The sequence below is a fragment of the Hipposideros armiger genome, unplaced genomic scaffold (genome assembly GCF_001890085.2).
Source record: "Hipposideros armiger isolate ML-2016 unplaced genomic scaffold, ASM189008v1 scaffold_168, whole genome shotgun sequence".
Lineage (NCBI taxonomy): Eukaryota > Metazoa > Chordata > Mammalia > Chiroptera > Hipposideridae > Hipposideros > Hipposideros armiger.
The window spans coordinates 1,816,097-1,838,002 of NW_017731518.1; the positions used below are offsets into that span (position 1 = coordinate 1,816,097).

General features: G+C 42.7%; 1 long non-coding RNA gene across 1 annotated transcript in view; it reads right to left on the reverse strand.

Moving 5' to 3' along the window:
- Nucleotides 1–21,906, reverse strand: part of LOC109387750 (uncharacterized) — a 109,029-nt gene that overhangs the window by 35,919 nt on the left and 51,204 nt on the right. The window contains exon 2 of the long non-coding RNA XR_002125090.1: nucleotides 14,544–14,715. This is a non-coding gene — a long non-coding RNA (uncharacterized LOC109387750). The remainder of the gene's footprint in view (nucleotides 1–14,543; nucleotides 14,716–21,906) is intronic.

Below are 21,906 nucleotides of genomic sequence, written 5' to 3' on the forward strand. Positions count from 1 at the left end.
GTGGGAGAAGGTAATGAGGAGCTAGAGAAGAAAAGGGAGGCCGGAGGCAACATACCCAAGTGGCCCTCTTCCTAAGTCATGCTGTTGAGCCCCAGTGCAGCCCTTGTCAAGGACCTGCTGTTGGCCAGGAGGCCATTCTGCACACAGCTGTGTGTATCTGTCGCACTTGGAGGCTGGGAAGGGAATCAACCTCCTGAGGCACTGAAGAGGACACAGTTCTTCCCTCTGCAAGGCCTCTTAGGAATCATCTTCAGTTCTCTCCTTCCACAGAAGGGAACACGGAAGCTCAGGGGGTGAAGCAAATTGCCCAAGATCACAGCCCCGTTTTAGGTCTCACCCCACCCCCACCCCCACCCCAGCCCTAATACCCCTCAAGCTGCTATTACCCAAACTACAGGTTCATTGCTGAAAGCAGTTGTTCTTCGTCTTTTTCCTGCCAAAGTGTGTGTGGTGTCACATTTTTGACAGATGCCCTGGGATGTGCCAAGATCGAGCACTGAGAAATAGACGAGCTCCATTGTGGGATATGCATAATTTTTGTGTGATTCACGGCTGAGACTCAGACCCCACCCCTTCCACACTCCAGAAAGCACATTGCTATGCAAATGAACGAGAGGGACGCTATTATAAAAGGGGGCAATTTTGAAAGTTATTGATGTGTTTTTTTCTCTGCTTTCTAATTGCAGCATTCCTAATTTCTCCTTTCTGCAGATGGATATGCTGGGCCAGGTCCGGGGAAAATCAAGAGTAAAGCACATTAATATTTTCAAAATCATACCCTCATTTCACTCTCTTTTTGGTAAAGTTTTGCATACCCAGAAATAACTTTTATTTACATCGAAAGGCCACACTGTTTCATGTTGGTGGGGCTCAGGTCTCTATTGAAATCAATTTCTCTCTTCATCCTCTAAGCCCTTCAGTCCTGCCAGTATGTGGCTGGCGTCTAACGCGAACCATTCTTTGCCCTGGAGGAGAATTGTCTGTTTCCCTCTTTGTTAACTTGGTCCTTCTTGTTCTGCTGGCGAAAAGGCCCACCCGGCTTCTGCTGCGGGATCATTTCACCCACCAGCCACAGAAAAGACGCTACCACAGGCCTGTTGGTGCTCAAGTCTACATTTACCCCAAATGGGAACAACTCAGCTTCAAAATAATTTCACCTCAAGGCCCACTTTAGCCTGGCCTCACTGCCCTGTCCAGGCTACATTGATTAGCCTAAGGATGATGTGGGGAAGTCTTGACTTAGCACCTTCCCAGAATCTCAAATGGGGAGTTTGGGACAGGAGATCCCCCCCTTCTGCCTTGCTTTCTATCTCTACTTTCTCTTTTCCCTGAGATTGGTATCTGGGTATACGGGGAGGGGGATAGGACTTTTTTTTGGTGTCTTTTAACATCATATTCTATTACTAAGAATCTGCAAGCTCCTGTCACATGTAGAAGGGGTATATTCAGCACCCTACAGGAGAAGTCTTGTAGCTGGGTCTTCTGGGAATGGTCCATACTAAAAGGGAGACAAAGGGATTAGAAAATCTTCCAGGGCTGGCCAAGTGGCGCATTGGTTAAGAGCTGGCTTGGGACGCCAGAGGGCCCTGGTTCGGATCCCACATATGAGGGCCAGTGACACTGCCCTCTGCAGCTAAGATGCTGAACAACAGCTCAACCTGGAGCTGCGCTGCCGTGAGTCGCCGGCGACGGCGTAGGCTGCAGCCCCTGCTGCAGTGGGTTGCCATGGGCTACCGTGTGTGGCCAGCAGCCAGCGTGAGCGGCTGTCCAGAAGCCAGTGACTGATGTGCCTCATCCGGAAAGAGCGCAATGATGGTGCCAACTTGGGCCAGTGAAGCAATGTCCTCCACAACTAGGATGAAGAACAAAAGGACAGCAATTTGTCTGTTCTCCTTCTCCCAATTCCCCAGTGCTGTTCCCATCCCCCAATTCCCCAATAAAAATCTTTAAAAAAAAAAAAGAAAATCTTCCAAATAAAAACTCCAATTTCACACCTTCCTTGCTTTGAAATCTGATTTTGCAAGAATATCACCTTTATCTTTAACTGTGAACTCCTTTGTCATATCTCCACTTCTCTGGCAAATGGATGGCCAAGTCAAGTACAGTGAAGGTCAAGTACACAAAAGGAAAAGAGAGTAAAACACATTAAATTTTTAAGAATTATTATCTCTGTTTCGTTATTCAAAGGATGATCTTGTATCCGCCTTCAATATTTTAGTTGTTGTTAGTAACAACCTATTTCTTAACTGATAGTATCTGTCAAAGTGACTGTGTCAAGCCAGGGTAATGTGTCACAATGGTTTGTAATCTAGCCTTGTAAAATCTCATCAACTTCCCAGTTACCTCAAGACATGATGCAAAGTTTTCAATAATAAATTGTGTCTATTAACTTTCGAAAAGGCATGAGTTGTTGGTGAGTGTCTGAATCTCTGCGGTTGCTGAATCATTGTTCTGAGCCCTAGTTGTTATCATATCAATTGCACTGAACGTAGAAAGTAGAAAAGACGTAGCTGAAAGGATGTTTGACCCTGGGTACTCCCTGCAAGTATTAGACATTTTCTTCTTAGGAAATAATTTATGTCATTTGGTTTTCTTATCAGTTCAGTTTTTTTTTGTTGTTTTTTTAAAATACAGTCTAATTGAAAAGTCTTGTTACTTTGGTTCTAGTTCATCAAAATGTTGCTATACTTCAGATACAAGCTATCTTCTTCCAAAATTTGAAGCAAACCTCCTGTCCTTTTCTTACGAAAGCTGGTCAAGACTATTACTCAAAAGCTGGCCATAGAAAAAGCCTGCTTGAAAACTGTTGAAAATCCCAGGACTAGCTCCAGAAAATGTTGGGCAGAAAGCCCCATTGTCATCTTTGAGTCTTAATATTCATAATACTCACTTCATTGCTGTTTAATTTTAGCTTTCATAACACTGGCACTGCTAAAGGGTCCCCGGTTCAGTTGATAATCTTAGCTTAGTTTTGCTTCTCTCTCTCATGCCCTGGTTTGAGAGGGGCACTTGAGGAAGAGGGCAGCTTAGTGCTCCTGACAATGAATTTAATTTGATAACATCTCCATTAAAGAGAGACTTCAAGGGTCTGGGTTTCCAAAGCAGACTTCCTGTTCAAACAGCATTTTCTGTCATGCCTTTGGGAGATCTAATGGGTAGGGCATAGATATGGGCCCATTCGTTAGCTGTCTGGGACTATGCTGAAATTCTTCCCTTTCACAAATGTCCCTTGGCTACAGGTAAAGAACACCACTGGGCAGGGCGAGGCCTAGGAGAACAAAATTTAGGCCGACAGACTTTCTGCATCCTAAACATACCTGAGATTTTGACTGTGTCGGAAATGGAGATTTCCTTTCAAGACCATCAAACTTCAAATGAATATTCTCCTGCCTCAATATTCTACCTACTTTGAGCCACTGGGCAAGTCTACTCATTCACTCAGATGGATACAATGTTCTATTTTTGTAATGTGCAGAGACACAATCTATGATCCAACTGGCAGTGTATTATTACCGATCTATTTCCTTTTATAAATAGTGGAATTATTCAATAACTAAATTTTGGATGCTAACTCTATGTCAGCACTGACTCTAGGTCAAAGGTTCTCAAAATTTTGGTCCAACGATCCCCTTACACTCTTAAAAATTATTGAGGACACCGAAGAGCTTTTGTTGATGTGGGTTATATCTATCAATATTTACCAATTTAGAAATTAAAACTAGGAAATTAAAAAATATTGATCAATTAATTTTAAATTAACAATAATAAACCCATTACTTAACACAAGTAATATTTATAAATGTTATAAAATAGCTTTATTTTAAAAAACAAAAAAATAAGGAGAAAAGTGATATTGTTTTACATTTTTGCAAATTTCTCTGGTATCCAGCTTCATCTGACAGCTGGATTCTGATACTCTGCATTGAATCTGTTGTGATATATATTTTGATTAAAGTTATAAAGAAAAACTATTTCTCATACAGTTATGTATTTGGAAAGGGGCTAGGAAATTGTTGGGAGAAGAGAAACAATTTCATAATAAAATAAATTTGGGCAACAGCTAATTAAGAAAAATTTACTTACTACAGGACCTCTTGGTGTCTTTCATAAGCTCATGTATTGCGATCTCTAAGTACAGGATATACTATGAGGCATAAGACCATGTACAATGCAAGAATGCATTGACTTTTTCTCCTAGTGACTAGAATTCTGAAAAGCTGACTCGGTGACATTTTGGTTAAGATTGAGTAAAGTGATGATAGGGCTTCAATGTATCTCAAAGTTCATCCTGTCATCCGGTTCACCCACCTAATTACCCACCCTAGTACCATAGATGGACAAACTAAGGCATATCCAAGGGTTTAGTTCAGTGAGGTAATTCTGTTTCCAGGAAATGATTTCTGGAGAAACACATTTTGTGTCCTAGACTGGTCACTATCCAGCATTCAGCCCATTACACTGTCAGGCCCATCATCGCCTCTGGGACCAGGCCAATCCATCCACTCCCATGGGGTTCCTGGGCCATATGGAGGGACAACAAATTCACTACTATTTCACATTATTTGGCTCCTCTCAGTACACCAAACAGAAGTTTAACTTTTATTTCAAGATGGGAATTGTGCAAACAAATTATTTTTCTAATCAGGGCCTAATAAATTCTAGTTTCATAAGAAAATACTTGGTTGTTGGCATGGACCTAGTCACAAAGCTCAGACATGGTGTGGACAGAGCCTGAGATTAAGACCCTCTGATTGAATAATGGGTCAGGGGAAGAAGTGGAATTTGAAGGGGGAGTGGAGCAAATGTGAAAGAAAAGCAGGTATTTAATTTCAGGCTATCAGAAAAGCAAATGTAGGGCTGGCTGAGTGGCTCTTTGGTTAAGAGTTGGCTTGGGAGCATGAGCTCTGAGCAGCAGGGCCACTGGTTTGGATCCCACATGGGCCAGTGACGCTGCTCCCTCTATAGCTAAGATGGTGAACAACAGATCGACCTGGAGCTGGGCTGCCGTGAGTCACCGGTAATGGCATAGGCTGCAGTGGGGCTGCAGTGGGTTGCCACTAAGCTAACGTGAGTGGCCAGCAGCTGGCGTGAGCTGCCAAGAGCCGCTGTGAGCAGCCGTCCAATGGCCGGCGACCCATCTGCCTTACCTGGGAAGAGCACAACGATAATACCAACATGGGCCAGTGAAGCGACGTCCTCCACAACTAGACTAAAGAACCAAAGGACAGCAACTTGTCTGTTCCCCTTCCCTGACTCCCCAATGCTGTTCCCTCCCCCAATTCCCCAATAAAATCTTAAAGAAAAAAAAAGTAAAGCAAATGTAGATGCTCCTCTTTTGCTCACTAGAACACTGGGCTGAATTCTCTTAGATCATCTAATGCGGATATTGACATTTAGCAACAGTGAGTATAGATTGCACATTCATAGTTGATACACAGGTAAGGAGATAAGATAAGAGGTATAAGACTTTTTTGGTTTTATGACCCATAAAAGAAGTCATGGATGTGCTGTCCTTTTAAGATGTCATGGTGGACAGAATACCAGACTAGACATCAGAGACCTGGTTTTGGTTGAAGTGTGGTATTGTTATGGATCAACTGGTCTATTTGGCAAGTTCCTTCATCTCTCCAGACCTAGGTCTCCTCCTTAGTCTCATGTGGAGACTGAACTGGATGAAGCGCCTTCCAGCTCGGACATTCCATATTTCTTTGACTCCATGTCATTATTACATTCCTAAACATTGACCCATTTCTTGTAGGATCAAGGCCAACGTTTTCCAACTGTTATTCAAGGCCCTCTAGCCTCTGACTCCACCCTTCCTTTTCAGCCTCCCCTTTCAAGCTAGTCAATTTCTCCAATGACATGTCTGCTTTCCTGCCACCTATTCAGATCCACTTCACATGTAATGCCCACCCCAAGTATCACCCCCACTTCTGGGTCCTCCTTGATGTCTTTTCTGGGAAAGATCTCTACCCATCTAATGATGACGGCCATTGCTGTGTCTTGGGCTCTACCCATTAACTGTAGAGTACTCTTAGTTTTCTTTCCTATGTAAACGTTTATCTCCACAAATACACTGGTAAGATACATGGTGATATTATTATTATTATTATTATTATTATTATTATTATTATTATTATTTTAAATGAAGAGGACATAGTCAAAGTTTGTTAACTAATTTTTTGATTAATGGTTTGATGATTTCTATTTGTATTTTGCCACAGTGATAAATTCATTCACACATTCTAACTGGGGTCCATTTGTTTACAGTGGATCCCTTTATCAGATAGGTTTTCTGGCATCAAGAGTGTGACTGTGGCTATGGAATGGTGACGAGTCATTCAGTCCATGTGGGCCTCTTTAGATCCCCACTCTCAACAATTACGTTACCATCTCCTTAGTATATCTAAATGTTCTGTGCATTCTCATCATATTCATCAATACTTCATGAACATAAATCTCCTTCACTCCTTACGATCACCCTCTGCAGTAGGAAATATTTTATAAATTTGGAAATCTCATTAATCAGATGAGATTTAAGTAGCTTGCCCTTGGTCATAGAGAGAGCATACAGCAGAGTTGGTATTTGAACTAGGACTTTCTGAGTACAGGATTAAAATTCTTACCTGGAATGGTCAGGAAGAACACATAACAAATAAGAAAGCTTTATAAAGTACATTTCATATCCAATATGCTATAGAAAGTCTACTTAGGATATTCTTATTTGTAGGATTTCTTTTCAGTAGGATATCACTAGGCTGGGCTGAAAAGACCTCATCTTATTGGTCCACTCTAGACACAGAGTGTGTTAGAACATGGAAGTGTATGGTTCTCTACTTTGGAAGACCAAAGAGAAATTATGGTGGAAATCCTGATAACTTCAGTCTGTAGGAATTGGTGTGGAAGGGACTAGAGATTATTAGAGGTCATAGGACGATACCTGAAAGTTACTGGTTTTAGGAGACACCATATGATGGCAGAAGCAGCAGCATGGTGGTGCCCTGCAGTAAGTGGTCAGGCCAAAGAACCAGCAGTGACCATCAATGTGACCTTGGGTAAGTTATCTAACCTCTCTAAGCCTTATCTTATTCATCTTGGAAATGGATGTGGCAGAATCTGCTTCACAAGGTTGTCAAGAGGATTAAATGATATAATTCACTTATTGAACACATATTTGCTGAATGCTTATTGTATATCAGACACACTTTAGATCTTGGGGACTCAACAGGGACCAAATCTTTGCTGCCAGAGATTGTTTATCCAGAAGAGACAAACAATAAATGAAAAAAATAAGTAAACCTTGTGGTATGTTTGACATTGATAAACTGAAAAAAAAAGGAGAAAAATTAGTTAAGGAAGTAGAAGAGGGGGTGCTAGTAGGTTGAGAGGGTCAGAGAACATCTCACTGAGAAGATGCCATTGGAGGAAATCTAGAGGATGTAGGGGAGCAAGCCATGTAGTTAGGCACAGAAGGACGAAGAGTGAGGGACCTGAGGCAGGAATGTGACTGAGGAAGAGCAAGACGGTCCAGTGTGGCTGAGCAGAATGGATAAAAAAGAAAAGTAATAGGAGATGGTTAGGATCAGTAAGGCCTTCTAGGTTATCATGAGGACTCTGGCTTTTAATTCACTCTGAGTGAGGTGTGAAGCCTTTGAAAAGCTCTGAGCAGAGCAGTGACATGATCTGACTTAGATCTGAGCAGCAGGGCTTTGGATGCTATGTTTGGAGCAGACTGAGGGGAGACCATTAGGAGACTATGGTGATAATCCCAGCCGGATATGGGAAGGGCATCATGGCAGCTGCTCTGTAAAACAACAGACAGTCTCTCACCGTCTTGTGTGGACATCTTCTAAATACACTCTAATTTCCATGTGCATCAGGGAACACTGGGCAGCGGTAGAGACAGACTTCCCTTGCTTTTTGGGTGGGGCTAGATACGGAACCCCAAATGCCAACCCCCACGGGCCAAATAAAGAAAGTTCTCTGAGCCATCTAGCCACTGTCAAGACATGTTGTTGGCTTCAGAGGCGTCCATCCAAAGCAGAGAAGGTTCACCCACTACACTGTGTGGCAGGGTCACGCCCAGAGGGATGCTTACCCAAGCCTTTCTCTCCCTGGGACCACGGGGCGGCCTTCTGTTTGTTCCAGCAGTCAAGCAGATCACGTTGCAGATCAAATCAGATACCGGGTTCTCTGGGGATCCAGGTTGGCACTGGCATCATTGATGTGGTGCATCCTGGGAAATCCCAGCCTGAACTCTCTTGAAAGCATAATTACTGGACCACAAAAGAAAACAACACGTGCAAGACAGCTTCCACTGGAATGAGTTCTCCTTAGTTACATAGCCTTGGCTTCGCTGCTATTTAGAAGCAGGTGGAAGGTTGATTTTTGTTGTTGTTGTTTTCTTTTCTTGAAGAAATTATTATTAAAAAGTGTTTCAGATTGCCTTAAACAAGCATTGGTAGATAACTGGCTCCCTCCCACGCTGTCCAACCATCTGGTGTGACCAAGTCGTTCCATGCTTTCAGCTGGACATACCTTACATGAGGTCTTTGACATGGCAGCTCCGTAGCTGGCTTTGCCAACCCTGACAGAAAAGCCAAGCGAGCTTGCCCTGTGTTCTCTTGCTGAAGTACTTTATATAAAAATTTGGTGAGCAATGCAAGCTGCCCCAGGTTATCCCAGACCTAGCAACCCACAACCATGCAAAACACAGAGGCTTCCCCAGGGGCCTTCTGCAACAGTTCCATGGCCAAGTGCATTTTTGGCACCTGGGAACACAGCCTTCTACTGGAAAAGTTTGCTTGCTACCCACCCTCTAAGAGCTAGGAAATAGGGCCAAGGCTGCAGAGAGGCTGTACCCATTGACAGTCAGCCATCTCGACTCTCTCCCAAAGGGGTGAGTGTCCAGGAACTGAAGTTCATATGGCACAGTCGCTGGTCTATCTTTCCATCGGGAGCCAACAGTCTCATAACAGCACTCTGAAATGGTTCCCATGTTGTGTGACCCTCTGTAGCCTCTGCAAGATAGGGTGAAGAATGCAGGCCTTTTGTAGGACAGCAACTTGTAAGGGAAAGGAGCTGGATTGCTTGTGTGTCCATGAATGTGGTTGGAGAAGTCCAGTGTTTAGAGAGATGGCATTACTGTGTTACTCACCCAGTAGAAGCAAGAGAGTTGTAGCTTTAGTGGCATCGGCTTCAGGATTGGGGGATAAAAAGACAACATTTATTTCTTCTTCCTATAGAATAGTGCCACAATTGAAGACCACTGATGAGCTCATTTGAAATTCTGCTTTCTGGCTTAGCACACCAGCCTTTGGAAGTATCACTCTGATGTGCAAAACTAAAGCAAGCATCCCTCTTGATGCTACTTTCTGCTCCTAGCTTCCACACTTGAAACCCCTCACAAGGTAAAAGTATGTCTCATCTTCACTTCTATTGGGTTGTCGGAAAAGTCATGACATATTTTTTCTGTTTTTCGTTACAAAAATGTGTCATGACTTTTCCGACAGCCCAATATATGAGCCTCTCTTCTATGCAGATTATGTGATTAGGCTTTCAGTGTTTCCAAATCAAAGCCCTTAGCAGATGATTTTATATTTTCCAGGATAGACGTTACATATTGGCTTTGCAAATGCCCACACTCTACCCAGTGCACTCCAATGCAATTGTGTCCATCCATACAAACCCAGTTTCCATCCAGGGCCTACCATCTTCGAATGGAAATGGATTGTGCTTTGATGTCAGACAGAACCTGAGTTTGAATCTTAGCTTCACCTACCAACTGCGTTACTTTGATGACTTTATGATATTTCAGGAAATCCTCCTCTGTATCTTAAGGACCTAATATCTACCATTGTGAGTTAATTGTATTAAAAATGCTTGGTATATATCAAGTGTTTGATACAATGAGTGGATAACTATGTACTCGATACATCTTATTATAACTTTCAGAGGTGAGTAATCTTTAGAGAATTCTTTAATAATCTTACAGAAATCAAAACTGTCCATATGGAGCAGTATTTAAGCATGCCAGAAGTTAATAACCAGGGTATTACACAGGCCATATTAAATGACAGAAATCACTAGAGGATAAATAATGGAGAAACATAGATTATAGAAACTAGTTCTCAAAGCAAGATGATTGATGGATTTATATCAACCTGGAAACAGGTTTCTAGGTCCATATGCCCGTCAATGATTTGGATGAAGATACAGAATACATGTTTATCTAATCTATAAGTGGGAATGAGTATTTTAGGTAACAAATTAGAATCAACAAACATCTTAACAGGTTCAACTGATAGACCAAGATGAAATCGAGTAATGATCACTGCTGGCTCTCATGCTTGGTTTCAGAAAAACGAACAAGTTCTATCCATGTTGTTGCAAATGGCAGGCTTTCCTTCTTTCTCATGGCTGAATCATATTGCATTACATACATGTGCGCATGTGCATGTGCATGCGCCCCCCCCCACACACACATCTTCTTTATCCATTTATCTGTCCATGTACACTTATGTTGTTTCCATATCTTGGTTACTGCGAATAATGCCGAAATGAACATGGGAGTACAGATATCGCTTTAAGATCCTGATTTATTTTTCTTTGGTTATGTAACCAGAATGAGATTGCTGGGTCATCCAATAGTTCTACTACTGATTTTTAGAGGCATCTCCATACTGTTTTCCATAGTGGCTGCACCAATTTACATTCCCACCAATAGTGCACTAGGGTTCCCTTTTCTCCAGAGCCTCACCAGCATTTGTAATCTCTTGTCTTTTTTAAAGATAGCCATTCTAACAGGTGTGAGATGATACATCATTGTGTTTTTAATCTGCATGTTTTTGCTGATTAGTAATGCTGAGCACTTTTTCATATATCTGTTGGCCATTTATATGTCTTCTTTGGGAAAATGTCTATTCAGGTCCTTTGCCCATTTTTTTTTTAGTAGGATTATTTGGTTTTCTTTGCTATTCAGCTGTATGAGTTCCTTATACACTTTGGCTATTAACTTCTTATCAGAGATATAATTTGCAAATATTTTCTCCCATTCTGTATGTTGCATTTGTATTTTGTTCATTGTTTCTTTTTCTCTGCAGAAGCTTGATGGAGTCCCATTTGTTTATTTTTGCTTTTGTGGTTTGGGTTTTGGGTGTCATATCAGGGAGTACCATAATTTCAGTTCTTATGTTTAAGTGTTTAATCCATTTTGAGTTAATTTTTGTGTGTGGTATAGGACAAGGGTCTAATTTTATTCTTCTGTATGTGGTCATCCAGTTTTCCAAGTACCATTTATTGAAGAGACTAAGAGACTCTCTTTTCCCCACTGAGTATGCTTGGCTTTCTTGTCAAATATTAGTTGAGTGCATATGCAAGGGTTTTACTTCTGGGCTCTCGGTTCTGTTCCATTGGTCTGTGTGTCTATTTTTTCATGCCAGTACCATATTGTTTTGATTACTACAGCTTTGTAGTATAGTTTGAAATCAGGAAGTATGATGCTTCCAGCTTTGTTCTTCTTTCTCATGATTGCTTTGGCTATTCAGGGTCTTTCATATAAATTTTATATGAAATTTTATATAAATTTTAGAATTTTTCTTTTCTATTTCTGTGAAAAATGCCATTTGGATTTTTATAGGAATTGCATTGACTCTATAGATAGCTTCGGGTAGTTGGACATTTTACCAATATTAATTTTTTGATCCACAAACATGGGATATCTTTCCAACTATTTGTATCCTCTTTAATTTGGCAATTTGCTAAGTGAAATAAGTCAGACAGAGAAAGACAACACTCTATGGTCTTATATGTGGAATATATTGGGTTGTCGGAAAAGTCATGACGCATTTTTGCAATGAAAAACATGAAAAAATCTGTCATGGCTTTTCCGACAACCCAATAAAAAAAACCCAAACTCATAGAAACAGAGTGTGCAATAGTGGTTGCCAGGGGCTGGAGATGGGGAAAATGTAGGTCAAAAGGAATAAATTTCCAATATAAGATGAGTAAGTTCTGTGACTGTAATGTAGAAATGATGATTATAGTAAACAACACTCACTGTGTTATAAACCTGAAAGTAGCTAAAAGAGCAGTTCTTAAATGTTCTCACCACAAAAAAGAAATTGTAATTATGTGAGGTGGTGGAGGTGTTAGCTAACGCTACTGCAGTAACCATTTTGCAATATGTAAGTTTATCAAATCCACACATTGTACACATCAAATTTACACACTGTTATGTGTCAATTATATTTCAGTAAATCTGTAAAAAAAACATTGACTACTGGAAAAAAAAGAATTAACAAGATGGAAAAGGATGATATAACTTTGGTACACATTTAAAAGAAGACTTAAGGATGTTAGGCAATAGTGAACTCTTTAGAAATACATACAGTAGCTGGACTGCCAAGAAAGCTAATGAAAACAGATTGTATCATTAAATCAGAGCATATATAATAAGGGAATTATATTTGAGACTGCCTCCCCAACCTAAATCAGCATACAGATAAATCAGAGGCAAATAACCAGAGTAGTAGATTAATTTTGCATAATATAATATGGTTGAAAGTACTGGGGATGTTTGTTCCAATGAAATTAGCTGTGGTTGTTATTTTCAAATACCATATATAGAGAAAGGACACAGATGGTACTTCCCAAAATGAGGTAGCCATACCACCATTGATACAATAATAATAATGCTAATTATTAATAGATCAATAAAATAATACACATCATAATGCATTGATATTATAATTAATATTTATTAGAAAAATATTAAAAAACACGTTAAACCTGTGATCTCACAGATATTTTGCTCTGTTTTGAGATTAAAATAGGTGTTTAATTTACAATGAGTTGAAAGAAAAAACATTAGTGTAGAATAGCATATGTGTGTGGTATGACAGTATCGTGAGAGCAATATGGAAACGCTAATTATGTGGATAACAGATCAGATTCCTGGGTGACCTCACAGGAGAAAATTAAAGCCAATGAGTAGAAGCGACTGAAGCAGGTTTCAGTTCAACATACAGTAGACTTTCCAGCCAGCTCACTCCAATGATCACATGGGCTACCCCAAGCGGGGAGGGGTTCTCCAGCCCTAGGTGTGAGAGCACAGGCTAGTAGAGGGCACTTGGGGATGGAGTAGAAGAGATTCCTGTATCAAGCAAATGGTTGGACTAGATGACTTTCAGGCCCCCTCTGGCCCTGTTACTGTGTGGCCGAATTCTGCATCAAGCCTCACTCAACACAGAGACGCCTGGCCTTTTGGTGTTAAGGAAATCTGTTGTTTAGTTTCACTTTATTTAGAAAATGTGGGAGGGAATCACTGCATTATATCAGAGATGCCCCGGGTTCCAGTTAGCCTGGGGCTGGTCATGACTGCCTTCAAGGCATTAATTTCAGCTAATAGCCAAGGTCCTCATCTCCAGCTGTGACACATTAGGTAGAACTCATCACCTCATCCATTCTCACTTAGTTTAGTCTGGAAAAGACGACCATTCTTCCCAATAATAAATATGGGATCTGGGGAAAGAATTAAACTTCTCCTTAAAGGAAAAGGAAAATGTGAGTGTGTTCTCAGGCCACGGGCTCCCTTACTATCTGTGCTTACAGTTTTGAAGGACCGGGCAAATTACTCACTATCCCTGAACTTTCTTTTGTCTCATCTCTAAAATGGGAATACGACACCAAACACCATGGCTGCTGGGAGGTCAAAGTTTACAAAGTGCATAATGTCATTTTATCACATAACAGGAGCTCATTAACTCATACATATTAACCCCCTTCTTTTCATCATGATTACTATTTATGTAGCAAATGGAATTCAGTTACAATGCTTCTAATTAATTTCTCCACTCATTAATTTCTGAGAGTGCCTCTGAAACCAGGCAGAGTGCCAAGTAAGCACATGATCTTCTCCATTCCAGAAACTTGTAGGCCACGCTTAACAGCAGTACTGGTGGTGAGTTGTTAAATTATAATAGTACTCTACATTTATCCAGCCCCACATGTCACAAAATATACTCACATAACATAAGGTCACTTAAATCATCTCCTACATCCTGGGATATAGCAAGGTCCAGGAGGACACAGACCCTATCTGTCTTGTTGATTATTAGCTTCCCCCTCTGTAGCACAGTCCGGCATATAATGGGGGCTCCATAAATATTAGTTGGAAGAACCAAGGAAGCAATTGATGAATCAGTGAAATCAGCCAAAAAGAGAGGGACTGATGCCATTGTTTTGCAGGAAGAGAAATAAAGTGTCACTGGCTTTGGGATTTACCAGGCATTGAGTAAAGAAGTCCTTTCACCAACTGAACCACGTGTGGGGAAGATGGCATCTCACCATTGTATTTTCTTGGACAGCCAAACAAGAATAAAGCAGTGCAAAATAAGTGTAATGTATAATAGCAGCAGAAGTAATAACAATAACAAACAAAAGCTAATGTTAACTGAGTGCTTACCATGAGCCAGGCTTGGTTGCAGGCACTCCATGTGATCATGGTGAGAATCCTACTGGATGCGTTCTGCAAGAAAACATACCTGCCACTGGCTGGATCTTCATCAACTGTGGTCTGCCTCTCAGCAGAGCTTGTGTTGTCCCCTCTTTACATCTTCCTCCCGTAGTAGAAATCGTGCGCTCCTGAGAGTAGGCTCTTTGTCTTTTCCAGACCTTCCCACACCATGCTGCGCCTGTAGCAGGTGTTCAGTATGCCTCGGATGAATAAATGAAAGGTTGGTTTGTTTGAAGGTCAGAAAAGGTAATGTTCACTGGGGCCTGGAGTCATGAGAAAATTTGAAAACACGACACTTGAACTAAGCCTCCGTTGAACTTCAATAGACATAGAGTGAGTGTGATGCTTTAGGAGGGCTGTAAGAAGGTTATGTCCTCCTTAAAGGCTGGGATGCAGTATGGGTGGGGCCGAAAAAGATGGCCTCTTCAGGCTCTTGTGAGGTCTTCCCATCCTTGGCACCCTGGATTAGATATTTTGGGTCAGTGTCATTGGCTTTGATATTTACCAGTCATTGAGTAAAGAAGTCATTTCACCTACTAAACCCTGTTCTTTTGTTGTCCTTGTGTCAGCTCTGTTGGTTTACTATTGAATTCGATCTTTGCTAGAAAAGTGGAGCCATCAAAGCCTATGGGACAGGACTTCTTTCATCATATGGGGAGACTAAGGTAAGAATTTTATGCTTTTTTCTACTAGCATTGTCCAAATTATGCTCCAGGAGCAGTCATCCCAGGAGATATGGATTTAAGAGAAAACAAAATAGAAAAAGTTGCAGTGGTCAAAAACGTGTGGGAAACGGAATTTCGTCACTTCATAACTTCCCAGAGCCTTTCCTATCTGGGCCTTTACTGAGCACTCTGATTCTGTGACAGGGGTTTGGGGAACATGGTGTTCAGATGACTCCTAACCTACTTAACCATGGCCTTGGAGGGGCTGTGTGAATGGACTGTCACATGGGACTGGTGCTTCACAGAACATTATATTCTATGGGGAGCATCTTTGTCTCGTGGAAGTATTTGATTTCTTAGAGCCTTGGACGTTTATTAATTCACAGACCGTCTGCAGATACAAGAACGTTTCTTTCCTCTTACCTTCTCCAGGCTTCTTCCAGCTCGCTTTGTCATGAACGCTCTCGGATCCCCGCATCTGCCTGTTTTACACACTAGAGGGTAGTGTTGAGCCTGTTTAGAATTTCCCTCACGGCAGAAAAAGGATGATGAAAATTGCCCTTCCTTGTTACATAAATCTGGGGGACTAGGTACCCAGCAGCTGTTGCTCTTCCTGTAAAAACCATTGTGATGGGAAGCATTTTGTTCAAAAATCCCTAAATTCAGAAGTTCTCGAAAACCACAGTCCAATTCTTCTCAGAAATTCCTGTCTGTACTTTCAACACCTAGGAGGTTTAAGTCCTCATCCGGGTCCTCTAAGGGGTTTGTGAATGGGTGCAAGATAATGACAGAAAACACACACACAAGGGATAGTTTCCCGTTTTGTCCTGTCTAGAGTATAATAAGAGATATTTTCCCGTTTTGTCCTGTCTGGAGTATGATCAGGGCTGGAATGGAGTTGAAACATCCAACAGAGTTCAGTCACAGCGAGTCTCCTTAGCCTTCAGCTTCTGCACAGCTCTTTTTTTTCTTTAGTTATCCTCAGTTCTAGCCTTCCCATCTTCTACTCAATCTTCAAGACTCAGTTTGGCCCCTAGTCACCCTTAGAAATTGAAAACCTGAGAGAATCGCCATCTCTGAACTCTTAATGCTCAGCCCTAGATTACTAAAGCCTTATTGATCTTTTAAGAGTTTTCAATTATGTTCTTTAATTTTTTTTCTAGCAACTATACTGTGAGGGCCTTGAGAATCAGGGGCTCTATGTTACTCTTGCCAATACTCCTCAGTAGGGATTTAGAAGCTTGACTGAAGGAAACAGACACCTGCTGAGTTCCCACCATGTAGCAGGCACTGAGCGAGGTCCTTTTATGCTTTAGCTCAGTTAAGCTGGAGTTTGGCTGCAAAGTCTGTGCCATTTTCACGAAGTTGTAGACCACTCAGAGAGTACATTTGAGGTGGCAGAATACATAAGGGTGGTGACCTTATGCTATGGTTTGTCTGTGATTGTTGTGGTTTACATCTGTTGTCCTGGCATCACTAGGAACAGTGTCTCTTTCACTCTCAAAAGTATCCCAGCTTGGTCTATAAATATTATGATATTTAATATAAACTCTTTAGGTTTGGATTCTGACATTTTGGGTTTGGATTCTGGCTCCTCCGCTCACCAACTGTGTGACTTTGGGCAAGTTACTTAACTTCTCTGGGCTTCGGTTCCCTCATATAGAAATTGGGGACGACAATGCCTTCCTAATAGGGTTGTGATAAGGATTCAAGTTAATACAACCAAGTGCTTAGATGAAAACCTTTGGTTTTCCTAGAAAGGAGAAGGAACAGCACAAAAGCTGCAACAAGCAACAAAACAACTTACTAAGCCAGGGAGGTTCAAGGTCAAGTATCTCAGAGCCCTCATGCTGAAGGCAACCCTAGAGAGCTCTCACCCAGAGGTTGCGAATGTGGCCTCACAGCCTGACTGTGCCCCACACATATATTTTGTTTGGCCTGTTAAACAAAAATTAACCAGATTTAAAAATCAGAAAAATTTACATAAAATCCCAGATTCATGGCTTCCCTTCGAAATTCAGAAGGTGTGGCATCTCTGGGTGGTACTCCCTCCCGGCCACCACTGGCTGAGACAGAGGGGCAGCTTCTCGGCTGAGTCAGAGCGTGCAGCCTCCAGCCTCCCCTCATTGCCATCAGGCCAGCTGCACTCCTGTACATATGTTACCTGTGCTGTCCCTGCCCCGCTCCTAACTTAGATGCCACCTCCTGCTTTTAGATGAGAAAGCATGGTGCTGGAGACTGTAAGTGGTTTGTGTGAGGTGTATGGCCCAGGCTCTGGACCTCACACTGTGTGTGGGGAATGGGGCATCTGATCTGAGCAGGGTCTTGAAGGAGCACGAATATGGGAAGACTGCCGAGCTGGTCTTGCTGAGGTTCTCAGACTTTCCTGTGTCTCAGAATCATGGGTCAAGGATTAAAAACGCAGCCTTCCAAAGTTGCCCCCCTCCCCAATCTGGTTTAGTAGGATGTGGGGGGACCGGGCCCAGGAATCTGTATGTAAGAAAGAAATCCCCCTTTCTTTCTCCCCGGCGACGCTCACCCCTGTGATTCTGATGCAGACGGTCCAGGGAACACATTTTGGGGAACATCGAGCCATCTTGTAACGTTCCAGGTGGGATCTATACTTCAGATGGAGTGGGGGGTGTGTGTGGGAAGTGCAGGATGAGACTTCACCCCGGGCTGTGTGCAGAGGGGAGAGCCCAAGGCAGGGGAGGGGGGAAAGTTGAGTAAAGAGATTTAAGTGTGGTAGGGTCAGATAAAGTTGTGTTCTAATAGCCTGAGAAAGTTTTTTTTTTTAATTGAAATATATTTGACATATAATGTTGTGTATATTTAAAGTGCACATGTGGGGCTGGCCAAGTGGTGCTTTGGTTAAGAGTTGGCTTCGGACGCCAGCTCTGAGCAGTGGAGCCCCAGTTCGGATCCCACCTGTGGGCCAATGATGCTGCGCCCTCTACAGCTAAGATGGTGAACAACAGCTCGACCTGGAGCTGGGCTGCTGTGAGTCGCCGGTGATGGTGTGAGCTTCAGTGAAGCTGCAGTGGGCTGCCATGAGCTACTGAGTGACTGGCAGCTGGCGTGAGCGTCCATCCAATGGCTGGCAAGCGACTGCCTCACCTGGAAAGAGCTCAATGATAATACCAACATGGGCCAGTGAAGTGACGTCCTCCACAACTAGACTGAAGAACAAAAGGACAGCAACTTGTCTGTTCCCCTTCCCTGATTCCCCAACGCTGTTCCCCTCCTCCAATTCCCCAATAAAATCTTTTAAAAATAAATAAATAAAGTGCACATGTGGATTTCATACATTTTATACTACAATATGGTTGCCATCGTGACAGTAATTGGTACCCCCATTTCACATAATTATCATTTCTTTTTAGCCATACTCATAAAAATGGAGAGTAAAATGGTGGTTTTCAGGCAGTGCAGAGTGGGGGGCATGGGGCAGATGGTGTTTAAGGGTAAAACTTACAATGAGTAGTAAATAAGTCCTAGAGATCGAATACACAGAATAGTGAGTATAGACAACAATACTGTATTATAATCATGAAGCTTGCTAAGGCACTAGGTCTTAATTATTCCAAAGTTTTAACCCATAAACTATAAATGCCCCTGAGCCACATAGCCTGGCCTTTGACAGAAAGTAAAAATATGACAGTGGCAAAATAAAACAGAGGGGTGAGAGTTCATGGTAAGAGTATCAGGGCTGAAGGGCGAGACCAAAAATATTAGCTCTGTGTCTCTTGTAGGGCTTAAGGGGAGTACTGTGTAAGTATCCTTTGAAGGATAAGTTGACCATTCTTGAGTATGAAGAACCCAAAAAAAACGGGGAGCCGTGGCCCAGGGTCTCCCACCCTCCATCCTTGTCTGATGTCCCACATCTGTCTCTATTGTTCTCTGCTCTTTTCCATCTACTTACAATTGTGTTTCTTTTCTTCCTCCCCTTCTCTATCCAGTCCTCTCTCTCTCTCTCTCCCTCCCTCCCTTCCTCCCCCTATCTCTCTATTCCTTTCTCTCTCCTGACCCCTTCCCAATATGCAACTCACAAACCACACAAATAGACATAGCATCAAAACATATTGGGGGGTGGGGTGGGGGGGACATCCATCACCATGCAAGGCGAATCCAGGGCAAGAAACCGAAGCCCTGAAAAACATTTCGAAAGTAGTAAGTCCTTGTCAGATTCCAGCCCGCCTGGGCCTGCAAATGGAGAGGCAGAGGTATTTTTCTTCTGTTCCAAAGGCATGAGCAATGTCCCACAGAGCAGTTCCGCTCCCACTGTGCCTTTTCCTTTGACCATTGCTGTCAACTGTGCTTTATCATGTCATTTTCGCACCAGGCCTGGCGCATTTCTCTGTATAGTAAAAGCTAATGAACCGTAGGGTTTTTGGCAGCCTTGGGCAATATACATGCTCCATTTGGAGCAGAGTTAAGTCCTTGGAGTCTCTAGCGGTGTGAGCAACCTCAGGCTGTCCTCTGTGCTTCACGGGTCTGTAAATATCATAGTTGTGGTCACTGCTCAGCATTATTAATATTCCAGAGGCCTGCTCTGACCCTACCCCCTACAGAGCAGGCTTTGGTAATACACAGCTTCACATTGGACCCCATCCAATTGGAATTTATGACTGGAAGTGGCAGAAGGCCCGCATTATAGCAATGTCTCACCTTCAACTGGATCCACAGCTTGGGCCCTAAGGACATCATGGTATTTATTCAATTCAAAACCAATTTATTGTGCTCCTAATGTGCTGAGCCCTGAGTTTAGGTGCTAGAGATGGAGAGATGACAAAGTCCCAAACCCTGCCTTGCCGAAAGTGATGTGGGAGCGCAAGAGGGATGTGTCAATAAGGCCCCTCTCTGCTAGCAGATTTCAGGCACAGCCTTTGGCAGATGTTAGAGAAAGGCCCTATTCTTTCATTTGCGTCCCCTGAACCCTTTGTACTTGAAGAGCGGTCCTCAGACAGCAACAGCACATTGGAACGTGTTAAGAAATGCAGGATCTCAGGTCCCAAACTGAATCAGATTAAAGTCTGAGATGCCCCGATCTAAATCCCAAACCTGGATTGGTTAAAAAATCACTGGGTGCTTCCATTTTTGTTTGTTAAGTGCCAGGAGAATTGTTCTCAAGTACCCATGCTTGGGCCTCACCCTTAGGCATTCGGACACATTAGGTCTGATGGAGGCCTGGAGATTTCCTGACAAGCCCCCCAGGGGCTTGTGACACAGTTGATCTGTGACATTTGGGATCGAGCCTCTAAAACTGTGTTTCTCAAACTTGGTTGAACATTAGAACCACTGGGGGAGCTTTTAGAACCCTTGATGCTCAGCCTATACTCTGAGCAATTCAATCAGAATCCATGGGCGTTGGCGCTGTGGCAGCAGTAACTTCAAAGCTCCTCTAGGTTACTCTAATGTGCAGCGAAGGTGGAGGACCACAGCGCTAAACTAGTGCTGCAAACAAAATTTCATCTGCATAAGAACCACCAACATGCAATCCATAGGGTCAGCTGAGCCTCAGTGGTTCCTACCTGGAAAGGAGGTAGAACTAGGGCTGAAACCCAATTTTTGTGGCCCCTTAGCCAGGGTTCTTGGGACTTGCAAACTTGCCAGGCAGTATAGTGAGGGCTACGTGGAGACCATCTGCATCTCTAGTTCAATAGCCTTAGTCTTCTTGGTCTTAGCTTGGATATAACTTCCAATGGCTTGTTCCCTGTCATGCTCTCCAGGGTAGAAATCCCTATCCGTGAATCATGCCCAGAGCCCTAGCTATTCTGAGACAGGGGTAGTTTTCTCAGCAACCATATTGGCCTTTTTTTCATTTTCTCTAATGCATCCTCTGTCTTGTACCTCAGGGCCTTTGCACAAGCTGTTCCCTCTGCCAGGAATGTCCCTCTCCTTGTTCTCTCCAGGGACTCCTTCAGGAAAGTCTTTCCTGACTTTCCAAAATGAGATCAGATGTCCCCTCCTGAATATTTGTACAGCACCTTGTAACGTTCCTTTAGCACATTTGTCACAGTTTGAAGTTGTGTATTATGTTAATATTTGAATAATTTGTCTAAACAATTGCAATTAAGACAGAAACCACATCTCTTTGGCTCAGAATTGTATCCCAGCCACTCGTATCGTGCCTGGAACACAGCAGGGACGCTGAATACTTGAGTAAACCTCTCTTTATTTGCAAAACACTGAACAAGGTGCTGATTTACAGCCTCATCTGAATTGAACGTTATAGGATGCAAGGAGTTTTGAAGAGAGCGAAACAAGTGGACGTCTGATGGCACAAGGTCAAGCAAGTATGGTGGGTGTGGCAACACATCCCGTCCAAGCTCCAATCATTTTTTTTTTTTTTAGCTGAGCCATCCTGCCACCTGTTGGCAGCTCAGCGGCAGCTCAGCTCGGGCTGTGAATCAAACTGGGGACCCTGCCGCTCAGAGCTCTAACTCTTGAGCGAGCTCTTAACCAACTGAGCCACTCGGCTGGCCCTAAGGATGACTTTTTAAAGAGGGACTACAGCAATTCAAGTTTTGCCATAGAGGAGTGAGATCAGCCTCAGGTCTGAATACCCAAGGAAGTGGGGTTTACAGCCAAGGAGCTGGGTGGGGGTGGACGTGGGGGGTGGATGGAAAATTACTAAGAGGATGGGATAATTCTCTCTAAACTGACCAAACAGGATTCTTGCTGAAGGCAGGCCAAGATGATCGGATATCACCTGGAATGGGCGGG